The following is an 18,774-nucleotide window of genomic DNA, read 5'->3' on the forward strand; positions in this document are numbered from 1 at the left end:
GTATAAATCAAACCTCAAAGAATGTGTGTGTCAGCTACTTGGCCAGGGACACAAAGCACTGGTCAGACAGAGAGAGTGCTGGAGGTCTTGGCTTGGCCACTCAGCTGAGATCTCAACTCTATAGCTGTGCCAGTATTATTGGGGATCTGGAGAAAGAGGGAGAAACCAGCCCCTGACTGTCTGTGGTCTCTGTGTGCTCTTAAGGGAAATTACATTTGATGCAGAGAGCTGCATCTGGTAATTCTGTGTGTGTACCATCATCCTCTCAGTGTATGTTCCCCACTGGTGCCAGGGGTGAGAATTGAGGCTTCTTGATTACTGGTTCAGTGGTGGGGTGTTACAGTAAACAGCAGCTGCCCTCCTCACATTGCAGTGTCCATGCACTGCATACCTGTATTGGCCTGCCACTGAGATAGCCAAGGTGGCCCAGAACACATGTGAAAGCCTTAGCTATCCCAAAGGTCTCAGCCACTTATCTCACTAACACTGGCAGTATCTGTGACAACTCAGTAACTGATAAGGTTGGTGATGGTTGTTCTAAGTGACACTGTAATGCCACCACTTCCTATAGCAGTGGGTCAAGGGTGCAAAATAATTAATCCTCTCAGCTGTTATGTTTTCATCTTTCACTGTTATTTGCAAGGGCCCATACCTGTTAGTCATGGGGATGAGAGTTGAGAATAAGTTCCATTTGACAAAATTCTGTCTTTAATTAGTTTTTGTGGAGAAAGTTTGGTGGTGGGCTTTGGCAAGGTGAAAGCCTTTATGTTTCATCAAGACTGGGAATTTGGTAAGTGGTATAAATGGGAGCCATGGAGCCATGAAAATCTCTTCCCCTATATTTACTGGGAGGTCTCCATGTTGCTTGGGTTCTCCTGAATACTGAGTTATGTCTTTCTTGAAACTAAAATTTCACAAATGCCTCTGCCTCACACCGCAGAAGGTCACATTTTGGATACTGAAGTTGTAATGAGAGGCCCAGATGTCTGAACTTTTTTACTTGATGGAAAAATATTTTCCTTCACTGAAATACTTGGGTGCTATAGTCTGCTTTCATGAAAACATGAATATGATTTATCCTTAAACCATCAAGTTCACTGGGTGACTTGAGATGTACAATGTCAGGCATAGTAGGCAATAATTAATTTTGGCAGCTGGCATGATAAACCGCTGCTCGGAAGTTTTGAATCTCAACATATTCACTACATCAAGGACCCTGGAAATGAGCAGTAACACTGGTCCTGCAGAGGCTTCAGGACCAATAGTCGTCAAGTAATAAGTCTTAACATTCTAGTGCTCAAGCAATAAAGTCTCAACATCCTGTTTTTGGTGAAGCTGGTTTTCACATACAATGTACTGACACTGCTCATCTCAAGCTAAGCATACTCTGAACATAACACTAAATGTAAGTGCACCAGCAGTAATTAAAGCAGATGCCAGTAATCTAGCTTTCTTTATGATCACCTCTTTGAAGTCCAAGAGGTGAAATAAGAAATAGCAATTCAGGTTTGAATGTCTGAGGAAAGAATAAGTGCTATTTGTTTTGGGAGATAGGGTGGTCCTAAGCAAGTTTTTAGTTTCCTTTTGGACAAAGAATAGGGGTCTTGTCCCTCCACATATTCTGCCAGACCTATGAATTTCAAATTGTTCTGCCTGCTTCTGATTTTTATTATTATGAATTATTGAATTCAGTACTTGGACGTCTTCTTTTCACCCTGTATATTAATGATATAACTTTTGGTCTTAGTCAACACAAACTGATCCAATACACAGATGATGCTATAACTGTAGTCTCTGATAGCTCACTGGATACTACTAGCACTGTACTACAAGCTGCCTTTTACTATTTCCAGTTCTGGTTAGTCAGTTGGCACAATTATTGCTCCATAACCTCCAAAATCCCAGGATAATTGGTGAAGGAGTTGAGAGTCTGTAGTTATAGCCATGATCTAGCAGGGTTTAGGAGATTTCTTTTGTATGCCTCGTTATATCACCTTCACTGACCAGAGTCATGCAATGCCCACTATGCTTAGCTGGTACAGCTGCATTCTACTACATACCATCAGTGCTCATCTGAAATATTGCACACTCCATACTGGGCTCATGCTGTCTAGAGTTATTTTCTATAAGAGCTGTACTTCCAGGTCCTCACTGGAGGGGGGTGGGCTCCTATGGCCAAACTCAGCTAATGTCTCATTTGTGATTGGTGATCAAACATTGCCCAGTCATTCTCCTCCTCCTCATATGGCTCCTACAGTACTCAGACCACTGGCTGAACCTGTGTTATATGTGGCTATAATTATGGCTAAAGCTTCTGTGTCTTGTCGCTGGCATACCATAATGAATTTACTGTACTACAGAAGATGAAAATTTATTTGGTTTCTCTCCAGATAGCTTACCAGGATTGTATAGTGATTAGTACTTTGCACCATGTCCACAGCAGCCTTGGTTTGACTCTGAGTCATGGCAGTATATAATGGAGCAGTGGGTTCATGTTTCCCCATCCATGTGAAGTAGACTCCATCCCTAACCTTATTTAAGTGTAATCTTGATCAATGGATGGGAATCAGAACTTCAACCGAGGCAGAAAGTAATGCCCGAATTAACAAACACACATCCCCATAACCCCTATAAACTTCCTAACTAACATATTCCATCCTAATAAACTCCCATAAACTCTCATGATACATAGGGACACAAATGGGTTGGATTGCACAAGGCTTATAAGGGCCCTGGTGGTCGTTAGCCTAGTATATAACAATGAATCTATGAATCTTTGAACGTTATGATCATGACATAACTTCAGTACGAGGTTGACTACAAAAAGGTTTGTAATGCAATTCAAAATACAGGAGATTTTGGCATGTTATCAAGCTAGTGGTACAAAATAATCATATTTTATTACTCATCCCACTCTTATGTGTCTTAATGTATGATCAGTATGTGGATATTTTATAAGTGATGTATAATCTTTGCAACTGGGAGTGTGTCACTATGGTTTGTGATGCTTGCAACTAGGATTGTTTCGGTGTGGTTTGTTTTCATTTGTATAAATGTATGATTGCCTATGAAGTAAGTGATCGTTTAATAAAGATGTTTCTTGTTTAAAAAAATAAAAAAGGAAGAATTAAATAATTTATGTAATGTTGCTTAAGTTATATGATATATAGAAATATATATGAAATAAAATGCTTGTTATGTTTATTATAGTGTGATTACTTTTATATGAATGTAAGTTTGCCTGTGTCACAAGTGATAATTCAATAAAGGTGTTTGGAAAAAAATAATAGTTTACTTCCTCTGACTCAGAATCATATAATTAGTTTTAATAATAGTCTACTGTTCTTTTAGTATTTTTATATTTCCATGTGATTGCAAGGTTAGGCTGATTAGTCAAATGTCACAAAGAAGAATGCCTGCAAACCTTGTCTGTAAGTGATCCTTGACATCTTGTGGTCTCCCATATTACTTCACATGATGCCATTGGAAGGGAACAAGTGGTAGGAACCCACACTGCCCCTCTTCAAAGATAGTGCAGCTGTTTCTATCTCAGACTGGGGGATTTCTATAAGAGAGCTGTTCTTTCAGCAAATTTTTCTCCACTCCTCTGATACAGCATGCATTAAGGTCATGCACAGAGCAACCACAATAATACATCTTAGTGTTGTAGTATAAGTCACACCTGGGGAGAAGTTGTTTGGTGCTTAATTCTCATTTGTTAAACAACATAATGAAGGAGTGCTAGTTCTTTTCCACTCTGTCTTTCAAAACTAAGGTGATCTTATAGCATCTGTGGATCATTCCCAATATCAGGTGACGAATAACATACACAGCTGCACAGTCTTGGAACCAGGGTGTTAGCATGTATGGTGTTAACAATGATAATTTTGTTTCATTGTTTTGTATTTGTGTGCTAACACATGGGGTGTTAGACTTGGGAACTCATAATATGAAGGTTCAGCATTCCAAATGGTTCTGGTACAGTATCATTAGGCTGGCATAGAATGTCTACTGTCAGGGTTGAAGATATCTCATTAGACCCAAAACTAGTTACATGCATGATGCCTAAAAAATTGGTCTTCATACCTATCCTTATCAATGATTTTATTTTCTTTTTAGGAATAATATGCTGGGGCAGTTGAAGTTTAGAGAAAACAGTAAATACAGGATACGGAAAAGTTTTATCAACAGGGATTACCTAATCTTGTATAGATTTTGGGTCATATTTCTATCTGATCTATGGAAAAGCAAGTGTTTAAGTTCTAAGAACCTGGGGGCAATTCTAGACCACAAACTAAAGTTTGCCACTAATATAATTGATATTACATGGAGATGTTTCCAAAAAAGTCATATCATACTATCTGCCATAATATTTAGGACAACCCTCTGGCCGGTTTCCTATTTTCAAAGCTTTGGTCAGACCAATCACTGACTACAACTGTACTTTTTTGCAAATAACTTTGCGCAGACCTAAAAAATTCTAGAGGATAGAAAAAAATGTAATTGTTTGCTACTGGTGGACAGCGCCAATATTATTCTGAAACGCTCAGGCATCTACAAATATACTTAGTTTGTTGTATGCTGTTTAAAGGAAAATTAGTGTATATCTTTAAATTAACTTGCAGCAAAAGGCCTTGGCAAGGTGTGGCTTAAAAATTAGTAGTCATAACTACAGCACCGAAAAACAAGGACAATTACTTGCTCTGGCTGCCCACATATTAATGTTTAGTATAAATTCTTTCACATTTATGTGTCCCCTAAATGGAATAACCTCCTTTTTCAGTTAAAGTTTGTGAATTTAATTAGTGAATTCAAAATTGTTCTTGTTGGACTGAAAAATGTTCTTAAATACAAACCTACAGAACCAGATCAAAAACTCAACATCAGACTTTTGGAGAGGCTTAGAGCTTGTGATCAAACAACATTGCTCTTTGTAACATTCCCATGGAGTATAGTGTTTAGAAACAGGTGAGGCTACTGCGAAAGCTGTTATCATGGGCATGAGTCAGTAAAATTTTAAATATAACTTTTGCAGCCTTGTTAAAAAGTAGAATCACACACACACACACACACACACACACACACACACACACACACACACACACACACACACACACACACACACACACACACAGAAGGTTGAAAGTTACAATATATTGGCCAGGCTGACTGAAGCACTGACAGACAGGATGGCAATTTGTTTACATCAGATCTGTTTGGGGCCTACATATACTCTTCCAGATGATGGTATAACAGCTCTGAAACACATTGACAGACTTCTTAACCCATAAATGCTTTATTTTACACTGAAATGAGAACAGTTTTCAAGGAAAATTTATTTTTATATAATAAAATTTTATTTTATACTTGAACCGTCTGGCAAAATTTCATTTTTTTTTTTTTTTTTTATGAAAACTGTGCTTAGGAGCTGAAGTAAAACTGATAGATGTTGTAAAGGACAATGAAAGAATTATGCTATGTTACATTTTCAGACTGGACCAAGCTGATCAGTAGAAAATTTGCATGCCAAGCCACACACACACACACACACACACACACACACACACACACACACATATACACACGCACACACATGCACACGCACACGCATACACACACACACACACACACACACACACACACACACACACACACACACACACACACACACACACTAAGAGAGACAGAGAGTGAGGTGGGAGGGGAAGCAACTTCCCAGTGAGATATCCTGATACTCAAGCAATGAAAACCTTTTCACATATTCTTTGGAGGTTTTGTAGTACCATATCCTTGTTTATTACTGGAATCAGTACATTAATCCTATTTCTCATTGCATCTTTGCAACTTTGCTTAATTTTTTAGTTTTGCTTTACAGCAAATCTAAAATTCTGATTTTGTGAAGACATTTCTAAAGAGAGATTTAGTATAGTGAGAGATTTTTGCAGGCTAGCTGTTCAAAAGAGGCGGTCATTTCTACATTCTACATCTAAGACTGGATTAATGACACCAAGGGTGGAGCCTTTAACTCGGATGAGACTAAATCCTTAAAGGAATGAAGAGGGTGTGTGAACGATGTCACAGCAAGGGGCTGCTCTAGTGATGTCATGCATAGGAGGAGCTTGCTATGTGTACAGCATCTTCAGTAATCTGATACTGGCTCAATCCTTTTGGGCATAATCTAAGAGCAACCTGTACATTGCACGTCTGTGGTCCTACAGAAGAGAAAAGAGGAGGAGGAGGAGGAGTGTGCCGGCTTTACATCAATTATTCTGTCTCCGTATCATGCCTGTATGCTGGATGATTTAAAGTAATTGTTAATGATATTACATGCTATACATAGCGTTGGGAGAAAAAAATACGTCAAGGATCTGCAAGGAATTTTGTGTAGGAAAGATACTGCTTCATCATTTTCCAGTGATACAGAAACATCATGCTGCAAAAAGGAAAGGATTACAGAAAAAGCAGGCAGCACAGAAAATTGTTTCACCACTGAGTAAGTGCAAATACTTTTAATACTTTTTAGGGGAAAAAAAAGTAGAGGGACTAAACATTCTGAAGCAAAATGTTGTGAGACATAATGTGGGCATCAAAGAAAATGAGAGGAGAGCACGTAGTAGCTGAGAATGTGACCTGTACATGCGATGAGGTGTGCATGCAGATGACAGAATGGATTAACCCATTGGTTTTAGATGTCCATGAACTACAGCTGTGGGTTGCATACACTTTATAGTATGCATGCAAATTGCAGAAGGTGTTTTTGCACACTTGATTTGTAAGCAGGAGAACAAACCTGAGTTGCTCACTGAATGCAGTGAGCAGTCAGATAATAAATGGAGGGCACTCACGATGCTGGATTGTGTACAGAATGTAACATGCATACAGATGAAAGATACTACTGACACATAAGTGTCACCTGTTTGTGATCCTGCAATGTCTACGCATACTTTTACAGGATGATCTTTCCAGAATGATGTCACCTGTTTGCAGAAAATAAGGAACATGTACTGTATGTAGTATGCATGCAGGCTGTCACAGAACACATTTAAATGTGTGTATCATCAGTCTACAGACAAATGGATACTAGTATGCTGTGTGCATGCACACTGCTATAGGATATTGTTGAACAGTTCTCTCACCTGTCTATAGACAGAGAGATGCATTTTGCAAGATGTCATTTTTCTGGGTGCAGTTGCATGGGGGAGGTGCTACATAAATAGATATTATAATACCATGCACAGATTACACAGGAAATCCAAAGGTTTTGTTGACTATACACAAATGAATTTGTACACTAAAGTGGGTTTGGCACAATAGAAAAAGTAATTGTTCAATTTGCTAAAAATAACTAGGCACTGTCAAAATAACATGGGAATACTTATTTGCATGATGGACAATCTGTTCTACACAATCTACAATTGGTGGAGTAGTTATTTTATTTGTGGGGCTATATGGTAATATCTGTAATTTGCAAAGTCTTACCTGGTACCCATGGTAGTAAATTTTGCAAGGGATGCTGTACTGATTCTGAAATAGATATTAATATCAGCTGTTGAGCAAATTAGTAGTTAAGTATTGAGATGTTCTATGAGAATATGATTGACAAAGCTTTAGGTCAAGAGAGTATAAGGCTTAGTTATCTCCATTTGCTAAATGTGTGTTTTGCATTTTAGGAGCACAGGCCAACATTAGTTTATTCTATATAGCTATTGTAGGGGGAGTTCTGTGATCTCTAGCAGATTGTCTATATGTGTTCACTGTGATATAATGCAGCATATGGATCTGTCGGTTACTACTGTTGTGTAATGGCATGACTTATATGGGGAGGATAAAAATTCACCCTAGTCACATGTACATGCAAATGACAGATGATCTTCACATATTGGGTTCAGCAGCCTATGGGCAATGACAAAAACACACACTCTCCCCCGATGCAGATGTGATGATCAGCCTTGGTAGTGTTGAAATAAGTATGCATTTTGATTACTGATCACAATATTAGTTGCATAGTTTTAACTTGCCTGTTGATAGTAAATGTGTGTGAAACACTTGATTTACAGTGGTGATTCTTATTACCACTGTAAAATACACGCACTTCGATATTAGTGGGCTACAAGTTTGTTCCTGCTATATTATGGTAGCCGATTATACAAGGTTCTCATATTGAGGTTATAACTGAGAATGACACCATGCCTAAATCATTTCTACAGTGTAGAAAATTCAGTCACATTGCATAATATATATGAAGCTTGGTTTGTCTGTAAGTAACAACCATTATATACTGGAATTTATGCTGTAGCATGTTTTGAAACATCAAGTTAATTTTCTGCTGACAAGGAATATTCAGAGCACACATTACACAGCCTACTTGGATGTAGGTCAAGAAACTGCGTGATAAGCACTGCCTCCATAATGTAAAGGTGGATCACTGTGGAGTGGCATACAGATTAACACTGCCTGCAAGTAACAAAGCAGGTTAATTTCACATATGCACAGTATATGTGCTTCATTGAAATTACTTCTAAAACTATAGTCTTAACTACAGCATACCTTAAGAACATACATTAGGAAAATATGGCTATGTGCCTTTTTTCAGGTATGGCACCATTTTACAGCAGTGTGTGGGCAGCATTTTCATAGGGTCCATGTCACTGTTACTGTGAGAAATGAAAGCAATTTTGGATGTAGATGATTACATTTAGTATATGTAATGTGTAATGATTGCTAGATCTCGATAATGCAACAAAAATGTTGACATTTATTCACTGCTGTATTGCTGCATTCATTACGTGTTTTTATGTAACCTAGTTTCTCCTCTATATGATGTTCATTTCAGAGATTTACATTTTATTTTAAACAGAGTCAGCTGTCCACATTGCTAAAAATTACAAAGGTTTTAAAGAAAAGAGACATGGTACGATATTTTCTTTCTCGGAGAAAGGAAAAATGGGAAAATACTGAGGTATAGTTCTGGTCAGCTGTTACAGTAGAAATCACCTTTTCTTGGAGAAATAAGCAAAAGCGATGCTACGGATAACAAGAGTAGTCACACACCCCCTTTTTGTTGCTATTGGCAGTATCATTGCAGACCTGATCCATTTGTAAGAATGAGTTCATTCACCCTGTTCCTCACCAGAGGTAGCAGCAGCTTTACTGCACTGCAGCAGAAATGATCATTTTCGTATCGAGATTGGCTAGGCTTATACTAGCTCTGAGGATGATGTCATTGCAAACAGACACACAACCATACAGAGACACTTACATACCCAGATATTTGTTCTATTACATGACATAAGTCTAGAAACATTATGTTGTTTTTTGGGGTCATCAGTAGTACAGACAGTTGTAAGCAGTTGCAAAATATGATGATCTGAGCATGATTACAAAACCAAATGAAGGTAGCTCCCATCTGACTTTTATATATGCCAGTATTCTGTGAAAATCTTTGCATTTATTGGTGTGCATTTCATAGTTTAGATTAGAAAACCAAACAAATGTTTTTACATGGTTCAGTGGAGGTCATGCCATTAAATATAGCACCTATTATGAAACATACAGTTGCAGAATTGCAAGAGATTAATCAAGGCAGGTCTATTATTTTTGCCCTTCTTATGGACCTATGAAATATATGCCTAACATATAAGGCATCATCAGATTGCACTCTGATGGACCTCCCACATATCTACAAAACAAACAGCATGAGAAATACCCATCTTAAAGACTTTAATCTTGCATATGATATAAATAGGACCTGCTGGAGAGACAGGTTTGTATCCTGCAGATTACCCCTTCTCTGGAACAGGCTCCCCATCCGTGTGAAGCAGAGTTCCTCCCTAACTCAATTCAAGTACAATATGGACAACTGGATGGAGAATAGGAAATTAATTTCTGGTATGGTACCTATGCCTCTAATGGACAAAGGTGGCTTGGAAGTATTTATTCATCCAGGCGTCTGCTTGTAAATGTTTCATCTCCCAAGCCCCTGCTTACACTTACTAAGTGCACCAGAACTTGTCAGAGTCTTGAGATGCATGGCTAGGCTTAAAAAGGCCCTAGTGGATGTTAGCCTAGTACACACCTATGACCCTATGAACTTGACAATTGTACACACAAAAATATCATCATAAGGGCTTTTACCCAGCAGACATTGACTGCCATGCAGATAAATTTATTCTTCATAATGGAAATTCTGTAATCTCTGACTGGTGACAACATAAAGGCAGACAAGATTTAGGTTCAAAGGAGGTTACTAGATTAGTGGCGCTAGGGCGTTTACAAGCCTAGTCATGTAATACCAGTGTTCCTGAATTGACAATGGTTTGCGAATGTATGATCAGCACCAGCTGCCCCTGTGCATGAGGGACATAGGTGCCACCCCAGGGGTGAATTTATGGTTTCCTATCTAATTGTCCAGGTTGCACTTAAATAGGGTCATTGAGGAGCTCTGCTTAGTGTGAACTGGGAGGCTATTCTAGAGCAGTGGCAGCCTCTGGGAGATATAGCTGTTTCACGAGCATGTTTTGTTTAAAAGTCACAGGCCAGACTGAGATCTCTGGATCTAGTGTCTCTTGTCCTATTTCATTTGCAGACGTGCAGAATTTCCATCAGGGCAGGGTCAGAGACTTCTCTGTAGGACAGGCACAGGTCACCTCTCTGCAGCCTGTAGGACACAGAGTACAGTGACAGGGCTTTCAATCTTTCCATTTAGGTCATGTTTTGGAGTCCCTGAATTCTCTTGGTCAGGAACCTCTGTTGTCTCTAAAGCTGCTGCAGGTGTCTGGTGATGTACATGCAAAAGGGAACATTGTTCTCTATTAGTGGTCTGATGAGGGTGAAGTACAGAGGAGTAATAACATACTTGGTCTTGGATGTGATGCTCTTACTTATGAGGTGTGCAATGTAAAAGGCTTTCCTTATCACCGAGGACATATGGCAATCGAAGTTTAGACAACTATCAACTTGTGTTCCCAAGTCACACACCACTGGGTTTGAGCTGAGGGGGATGCTGCCTATATTGTAATTTGCAGGGGCTACCTCTTTGCCAAATGGGACAATGATGCTCTTTTTTTGAATTTAGTTTTAGACCGTGGCTTTGGCACCAATCAGTTGTCTGTGTTAACCCATCCTGTAATATGCTAATATCTTTAGGGGACTCCCAGTTTGCAGTCATCTGCAAATGTGATAAGCCACAGGCTGTCTACTTTCACTTAGACTTCCAAGAAATGGATTCTAATCAGTAGAGGGCTCAGCACAGGAAACTTGTCGTACCCCACTGATAACTGTTCTATTGGTAGAGGTGGAATCTCCAACTTTGACAGTATGGATTCTGTCATTGAGCCAGTTGACTACAATTCTAGTGACATATAGGTTAATCCCCAGCTGGGAGAGTTTCTTGATGACACCTGAGTGTGGGATTGTGTTGAAAAAGGCAGTGTTTTTTGCTTTTAGGTTCATAGGTTCATAGGTTGATACTAGGCTATATGCCCTAGGGCATTTATCAGCCTAGCCAGAGTGTATTTGGCTTACGCCACCCCTTAAAAAATGGGTTTTACTGAGCCCTTTTTTTGGTTACTTTATTGAGTCTCTGTCTAGTAGTGACACAGAAGTGATCCCCGGAGTGAACTTACGATCTCCCATCCACTCGTCAAGATTTCACTTGAAGAGAGTCAGCGAGGGGCTCTGCCTGATATGGACTGGGATTCTATTCCAGAGTACTGGGAGCCTCTTGGTCAAGAATCTGTCTCTCCAGCATGTCCTATTAATTTCTGTGTTGAGATTCAAATCCCTTCAGTGTGTAGCTCTAGTGGATTTGGATTTTTTGAGGTGGAGCATGTCCATTAATTCTGGGTTAGACATGGCTTTATAAATCATGCACAGATCGCCTCTAAGTAGGCGGCATGCAACTGAGTAGAGCTGGAGTTTCTTTAACCTGGCAGCATAGGACATCTGTTTGAGACCCTTGATCCTCTTGGTGAGGTATTTTTGTGGTCTCTCCAGTTGCTGCAGGTGACGGGTAAGGTACATCCCAAACGGGGCATTGTATTCAATTATGGGCCTGATTAGCGATGAGTAAAGGGGCACAATGACCTCCTTGGATCTAGATGTGAACCCTTTCATGATGAGGTGGGCTATATAGAAGGTCTTTCTAACCACTTTGGCAACGTGGTTGTCAAAGGAGAGATTACTATCAACTTGGGTTCCCAGGTCCCTAATTACTTCCTCCATACTTAATGGATTACCGCCTATATGGTAGTTTGTGGGCACTTTGTTTTTTCCAAAGGGACTGACTATACACTTCTTGGCGTTTAGTTTCAGGCCATGGCTTTTGCACCAGTTGTCCGTCTCTGTGAGACCCTTTTGGAGGATGCCTGTGTCAGCTGGAGAGTCGATTATGGCACCCAGTTTGCAGTCGTCTGCAAACTTGGTCAGCCATAGTCCTCCCATGTTGACCTGTACCTCTGAAAAATATATACCGAACAAGAGCGGTCCCAGGACTGAGCCTTGTGGGATGCTACTTGTAATAGGTTTAGAGTCTGACATAGCTCCAGCAATTCTGACCATGTGGGTTCTGTCCTTGAGCCAGTTTGCAACCCATCTTATGACATAGGGGTTGATATTTAGGCTGGAAAGCTTATCTATGATGCCAGAGTGGGGTATGGTGTCAAAGGCTTTTGTAAGGTCCAGGTAGGCAGTGTGGACTACCTTCCCTTCATCTACGGCCTTGGTGACTGTTTTGAAGAAGTCTACCAGGTTCAAGAGGCAGGATCTGCCTTTAACAAAGCCATATTGTGGAGGATCTAGTGTCTGTAGTTCCCCAATGTCTTTGTTTATGAGTCCCATGATGATCTGCTCCATGGCCTTGCAGACTAGGCTAGTCAGGCTTATGGGGCATTAGTTCCCAGGGTCCGTTGAGGCTCCACCTTTGTGGAGTGGGACCACTGCTGCTGTGCGCCATTCCTTGGGTACATAACCTGTAGAAAGGCTGAGATTGAACAGTAGCCTAATATGAGGTTTTAGCTCCTCTTGGAGCTCCTGTAGGATGCACCCCGGGACACTGTCCAGTCCCATTGATGCTGTGTTTTTTGCTTTGGAGAGGGCAGCTCCTACCTGAGAACCTGTGATGACAGGGAGATGACTCTCTGCTGGGATAGATAATTGCTCCTTTGGGGGGGAAGGGGGGGAGAAGTTTGCACTGAACCTGTCCGCCAAGATGTTGGCAATGTCTGTGGGTTCAGTGTATTTTTGTCATTTTGGACTAACTCTGAGCATATCTGGGAGTTGCCACCCAGGTTTCTAACATAATTAAAGAAAGCCTTATGGTTATCTTTAGTGTCTTGTGCAATTTTTCTCTCGAAGCTGGCCTTGGAAGATTTTATGAGGGACCGTAGTTTTTTGCTAGTACTGATCAGTGATGCCTTCTTATTGAGGGATTTTGCTCTATCCTGCAGTAGCTTCCTCCTTTTGTTGTATAGTTTATTTATGGCCGTGGTCCACCAGACAGGACGTCTGCCTTTGGAGGATTGGGTCTTGGTTTTATTTGGGATTGCATGATCCATGCATTCCTGAAGATGTCCATAGAATGCATTTATATAGGACTCTGCTGTTTGGGCCGTAGTTTCCACTGGCCCAGGGGCTTTGAGTGATTTCACCTCGGTTTTGAGGAGTGTGAAATTAGCCTTGGAGAAGTTTTTTACTGTGGTTTTTTGGGGTGGTGGTGGGGTCGGGATGTGGATGTCCAGCGAGATTAATTTGTGGTCTGATCTTACCAATGAGGGGTGCACCTCTGGTGTAGAGCATAGAGTCCCCATGTTTGTGATGACCAGGTCAAGTATGTTTACCCCTCTTGTAGGCATGGTGACCAGTTGTTCCATAGCATTTGAGTTTATAAATTCCAGGAACCTCTGGGCTAGGCTGTTAAGGCTTCAGTAGTGTTCCCAGTCTATGCTTGGGTAGTTGAAGTCACCCAATATAAAGGTATTTGGAGAGACATTCATATTCTCCAATGTTCTCAGGAAAGCCACGTGAGGTTCCAGAGTCTGGGATGGTGGTCTGTAGCAGGCTATAAACTGAAATGCAGTTTTGCCCACTGTTAGTTGCACATGGATGGTTTCTGATGCTTCATGCAGTGCCACTAACCTGGAGGTGTGGGTATCCTTGATGAATATGGAAACTCCCCCTCCTTTTGTGGTTCGGTCCGAGTTTTGGGGCCAAAAAGCATGGTATGAGGTATAACCTGGTAGTGCTGGGGTGCTCTCGGGAGCCTTGAACCAGGTCTCTGTTACTGCACAGACATCGATATTCTCCATGCTGAGGAGAGCCTCGAGTGCTTGCATTTTGAGGTTTAGACTTCTGGCATTGAGTAGCATTACCCTTAGTTTGTTTTTCTTTGTGTTGTCTATGGAGGTGGGTTTGTCTTCTGAGCCTTGCCTAAAAAAGGCACTATGGGGGTGGCAAGTGCCTTTGCCAGTATCCAAAGGCCCAGAGGTGACAGGTGCAAGCCGTCCCTAGCGAAGCAGCATGGCTTGTCGAGCATGTCATCCCAGGCTGACAGACAATGGATCCCCTTTGAATGACACCAGAACTTTAGCCAGTTTGTTAAAATTGAAAATAGTCTTCCTCTTCTGGCTTGTCCCAGTTAGGGGTTGCCACAGCGGATTTGAAAGCATGGATATGACCTGCTCATTGGAGATACTGGGAAGAGGATGGGTATCAGGTATGCTTTGGGGTATGGCTGGTTGGGACAGGTGGGTGAAGTTTGCTCCAAATCTGTCAGCTAAGAGGTTGGCAATTTCCTCAGGGTCAGTGTGAGTGATACCATCCATTATGAGTTTGGTACATAGCTGGGTATTCCCTTTTAGATTTTGGATTTACCTAAAGGATGCCTTATGGTTGTGTTTGGTTAGGGAAGCTAATTTAGCCTCATAAGTAGCTTTAGATGACCTTACCAGATATCTGATTTGCTTATTCAAGCTGTGGAGGGTATTCTTTCTCTGCTAACTGATTTCCCTCTTGTTCTTAGATATCAGCTTCTTCCTTTTGTTATAGAACCTGTTTATACTCGCGGTCCACCAGGGTGGCTTGTTTTTATGGGAAGACTTGGATTTGAACTTGTCAGGTATGGCAGAGTCAATACATTTGTTTAAGTTGTAAAACAGGGCTTTTGTGTACTCCTCTCCATAGAAGTGATTGTCTGTTGTGTTAGTGGGGGGGGGGGGGTTGAAATTTTTCAAACCAACACTATAAGTTGTTTTGGAGAAGTTTCTCATTTTTATTGCTCCCGTGGGGGTGTCAGGTCTGATCATTACTTTGAACAAGACAGATTTATGGTCTGACCTTACTAGGGAGGGTAGAACACAGGGGGTAGTGCAGTGACCCCCCCCCCATATTGGTGAGTACTAAGATCAGAATATTTGAGGCCCTTGTGAGGGCGCAGACTAACTATTCCAGAGCATTTCTATTGCTTATTATTTACTCAGCCAAAACTATATGCTGACTTACCTTGACTTCTTTACACTTCCCAACATTCACTGAACAGATTAAGGCATCCTAAAAACATGTGGCACACACACACACACACACACACACACACACACACACACACACACACACACACACACACACACACACACACACACACACACACATATCCAACCCCCCCCACACACACACACACACACACATATCTACAGCCACATGCCTACATATAAATGATGTACATACATGCACTATCAAATGCAAACTCACCCATATGGACACATGCACACACTAATGCCAGCTCCCAAAGGAGCCAGCCCCAAACATTCAGCTCCATTTTCTAGCCTTAATCAGACAGTAACCTGCTTTACCTTTCCTGGATACTTTACAGTATAACAGAAACTAAGCATTTGCATTTTATTGCTATGTAATGCCAACAAGATATTTAACATAACACTTTTTAACAAATTTCAAATCAATTAATACATTTTTTGTAAATTATATCAACTTATTTAATCCCTCTTCAAAATGATTTACAGCATAGCCACTCTCTCTTAACTCCCAAGCCAGGGACATCTGCCTCTTATCTAACATGCTTCCTTTGTACCTAACCATTATTATATATATTATATGATCTGTCTACTCTGTTTAAGTACAATATATAGTCTGTCTCACAGGCTACAATCACAGGTTCTTTGTCAGGACAAAAATACCTTCATTGCTCATCTTATTGTCAAGCCCTTCTTATAAATATACTTTTCCTTATTGTTATTCAAGCCATAACACCCATATATCTACTTTTACAACAGAGTTCAGACCTCATAGATATCCTGTCCAGGAGGTCGTTGTCTTAGGACTGATACTACAAAAAAAAAATTTTTTGCTTAAGATCATATTGGCCTATACACTCTTCAAGTGAATTGAACCTACAGTCTGTCTTTAGGCAGTCTCCCACATGGTGTACATTTGCAGTAAATGTGTCTTCTTTTGGCTTTTCTGAGTTAGTGGTCGCCACAGCGGAACTCCGGACCGCTAATGATTGGCAGTAGATTTTTATGTGCCGAGTTTCCAGCTCTGATGCACAACCTTCAATGAAAGTACGCCCATTCATGCATGTCTCCATGTAGAAGACGGTCTAGCTGAGAATCGAACCGGACAGCGTCTTACTGTAAGGCGACAACGCTACCGCAGCACCACCACCGCAGTTGTACATTTGCAGTAAATGCATCTGTTTGTTTGTTATGATTAATCTTTAGTTCTTCATGTTCTAATGTCAGCTAATGTAACCCATTTAAAGCATGCATATTTGTGGGTAACCATTCATAGCTTATCCAGTTAGTATATGTATTTGGATCTACTTCTAAAACTAAAAATCACATATACTCAAAACTCTATTTTTGCAAGACAAAAATCGGGAAACCTTGAATACCTGAATGGCAAATTTTTCTCAGGGTAAGTAAACACTTGCCCAAACTTAAACAAAACACACACCATAGTAAATAAAACCCACCTAGGTGGGGGGGCTATGCCTCCCATACCCCCCCTAACTATATATACCAACTCCAGGATCGCATTAAAGTGGAGAAAATGGCATGTTGGTCAAGTGTTTTCTTACCCTGGGAAAAATTCACTGTTCAGGTATTCAAGTTTTCACGATTTTTGTCTCAAGAAAATGAGTTTTGATTACTGGGATTTATATATATATATATATATATATATATATATATATATATATATATATATATATATAAATATATATATATATATATATATATATATATATATAGATATATAGATATATATATATATAGATATATATAGATATCTACACACACAGACACACGTATCCTATAGCACTTTTATTTATTTATTTATTCATTTATTTATCTTTTTTTTTTCCACTGGCTTAGTCCCACTAGGCTAGTGGTCTCTTTTCAGGGGATACCTGAGGTGATATTTACACTAATAGGGGAAATTTGGCTAGGGCATTGGCGAACTTCCTCTAATCTTTTCGATAGGTGTCATGGGATCTTTTGCATCCACCTGAGCTACCACCAACTCAAGCAAATGGTACTTTGGTTTAACATTCTCTTTCCTGCCCTTATATAATGTAACCACTGTAGTTCTTTCCTAGGAATTCATACTAAGCTCTCTGTTTCTGATAAAGAACCCTCTAGAGCTGACTGGTCTTTCCCATTACCTCCTTAGGAATGCGTAGTATTTCACTGAAACTTGACTCCTGCACCTCGGTCCTTCATATTTCTCTTACTCCTTCCATTTATGTTTTTTAAAGCTGTTGTAGTTTCATTCATGCTACATGTTATGCAAGTTCCTTTCATTTCCTTGCAGCTTGTTCCATAACAGGTTTATAAACTCTTAACCATGACATGTCTACATTTTAACAATTTTCCATCTACTCTTTTATTCTTCACTTTGATTGTCTACTAATGTAGTACTGCACTTACATTTACAGAAATTATGACTTTCCCACTTTATTAGTCATTGCATACCTAGAATTTAAAACCCAAATCAGGATGAGCTTCTTCCCAGTAACTTATTCTTTGTTTCATATATTCTGCACGATAATGTGTGTTACATGTATAGCTACTAAAAGATATTGGGCCAGATGCCAAAAGAGTTTCTCACAGTGTATGCCTGCAGTGATTCCAAAAAGACTTGCTCTTAGTATAAGTGAATTACGTTGGTGTAAAGCCTGTCTATAAACAGGCTTGCATTGGGGACCAGATTCCAAAGACCTACTCTCAGCTTAGACTCAGTGTAAGTGATCATTTACACTGACAGAAAGTCGTTTGCAATTGGGCCCATAATGTATGCTACCTGAGCAGCTACTGCTGTATAACACATCATCTGCCACTGCAGCTTTCCATCTGCAGGAAAGGTAGGAATAAGATTACCAAATGCTATAATCGCTTAGCAAGTAGAATTTTTCAATTCTGCTAACTCCATCCCCTATCCTTAACACACAGTTAAAGTTTATGCAGAAAAGGTCAGATGGCTCCAGACTGTTTTACACATTTTGGGTGGTATTCATACTCTGGGGCTGTGCAGAATGGGAGTGCCACATAGATATGCAGATAAGGCAAACTTAATGTATTTGCTTTGAACACGGAAGTGTGAAGCAAATTTTATAATCACATCTTTTTTTGTAAACATGTAAATTATCTAAAGGCCTGAGAGTGTCACACTCATTCACAATTGGCAAAAATCCAGAATACGCCAATGCACTTCATAACACGTTTGCATTATACTACAATTCATAGACATGCATATAAATGAGTCTAA

The 18,774-nt window shown here is 40.1% G+C and overlaps 1 protein-coding gene across 2 annotated transcripts in view; it reads left to right on the forward strand.

Moving 5' to 3' along the window:
* The first annotated feature begins 6,137 nt into the window (after positions 1-6,137).
* Positions 6,138-18,774, forward strand: part of LZTS3 (leucine zipper tumor suppressor family member 3) — a 1,582,991-nt gene continuing 1,570,354 nt past the window's right edge. For both annotated transcript variants that reach the window (XM_044064093.1, XM_044064094.1), the window contains exon 1: positions 6,138-6,493. The gene's annotated coding sequence lies outside the window, so the exon portion shown is untranslated. The remainder of the gene's footprint in view (positions 6,494-18,774) is intronic.

This window comes from Protopterus annectens, chromosome 2.part2 (assembly GCF_019279795.1).
Source record: "Protopterus annectens isolate FY-2018-M chromosome 2.part2, PAN1.0, whole genome shotgun sequence".
In the NCBI taxonomy this organism is placed as follows: Eukaryota; Metazoa; Chordata; order Ceratodontiformes; family Protopteridae; genus Protopterus; species Protopterus annectens.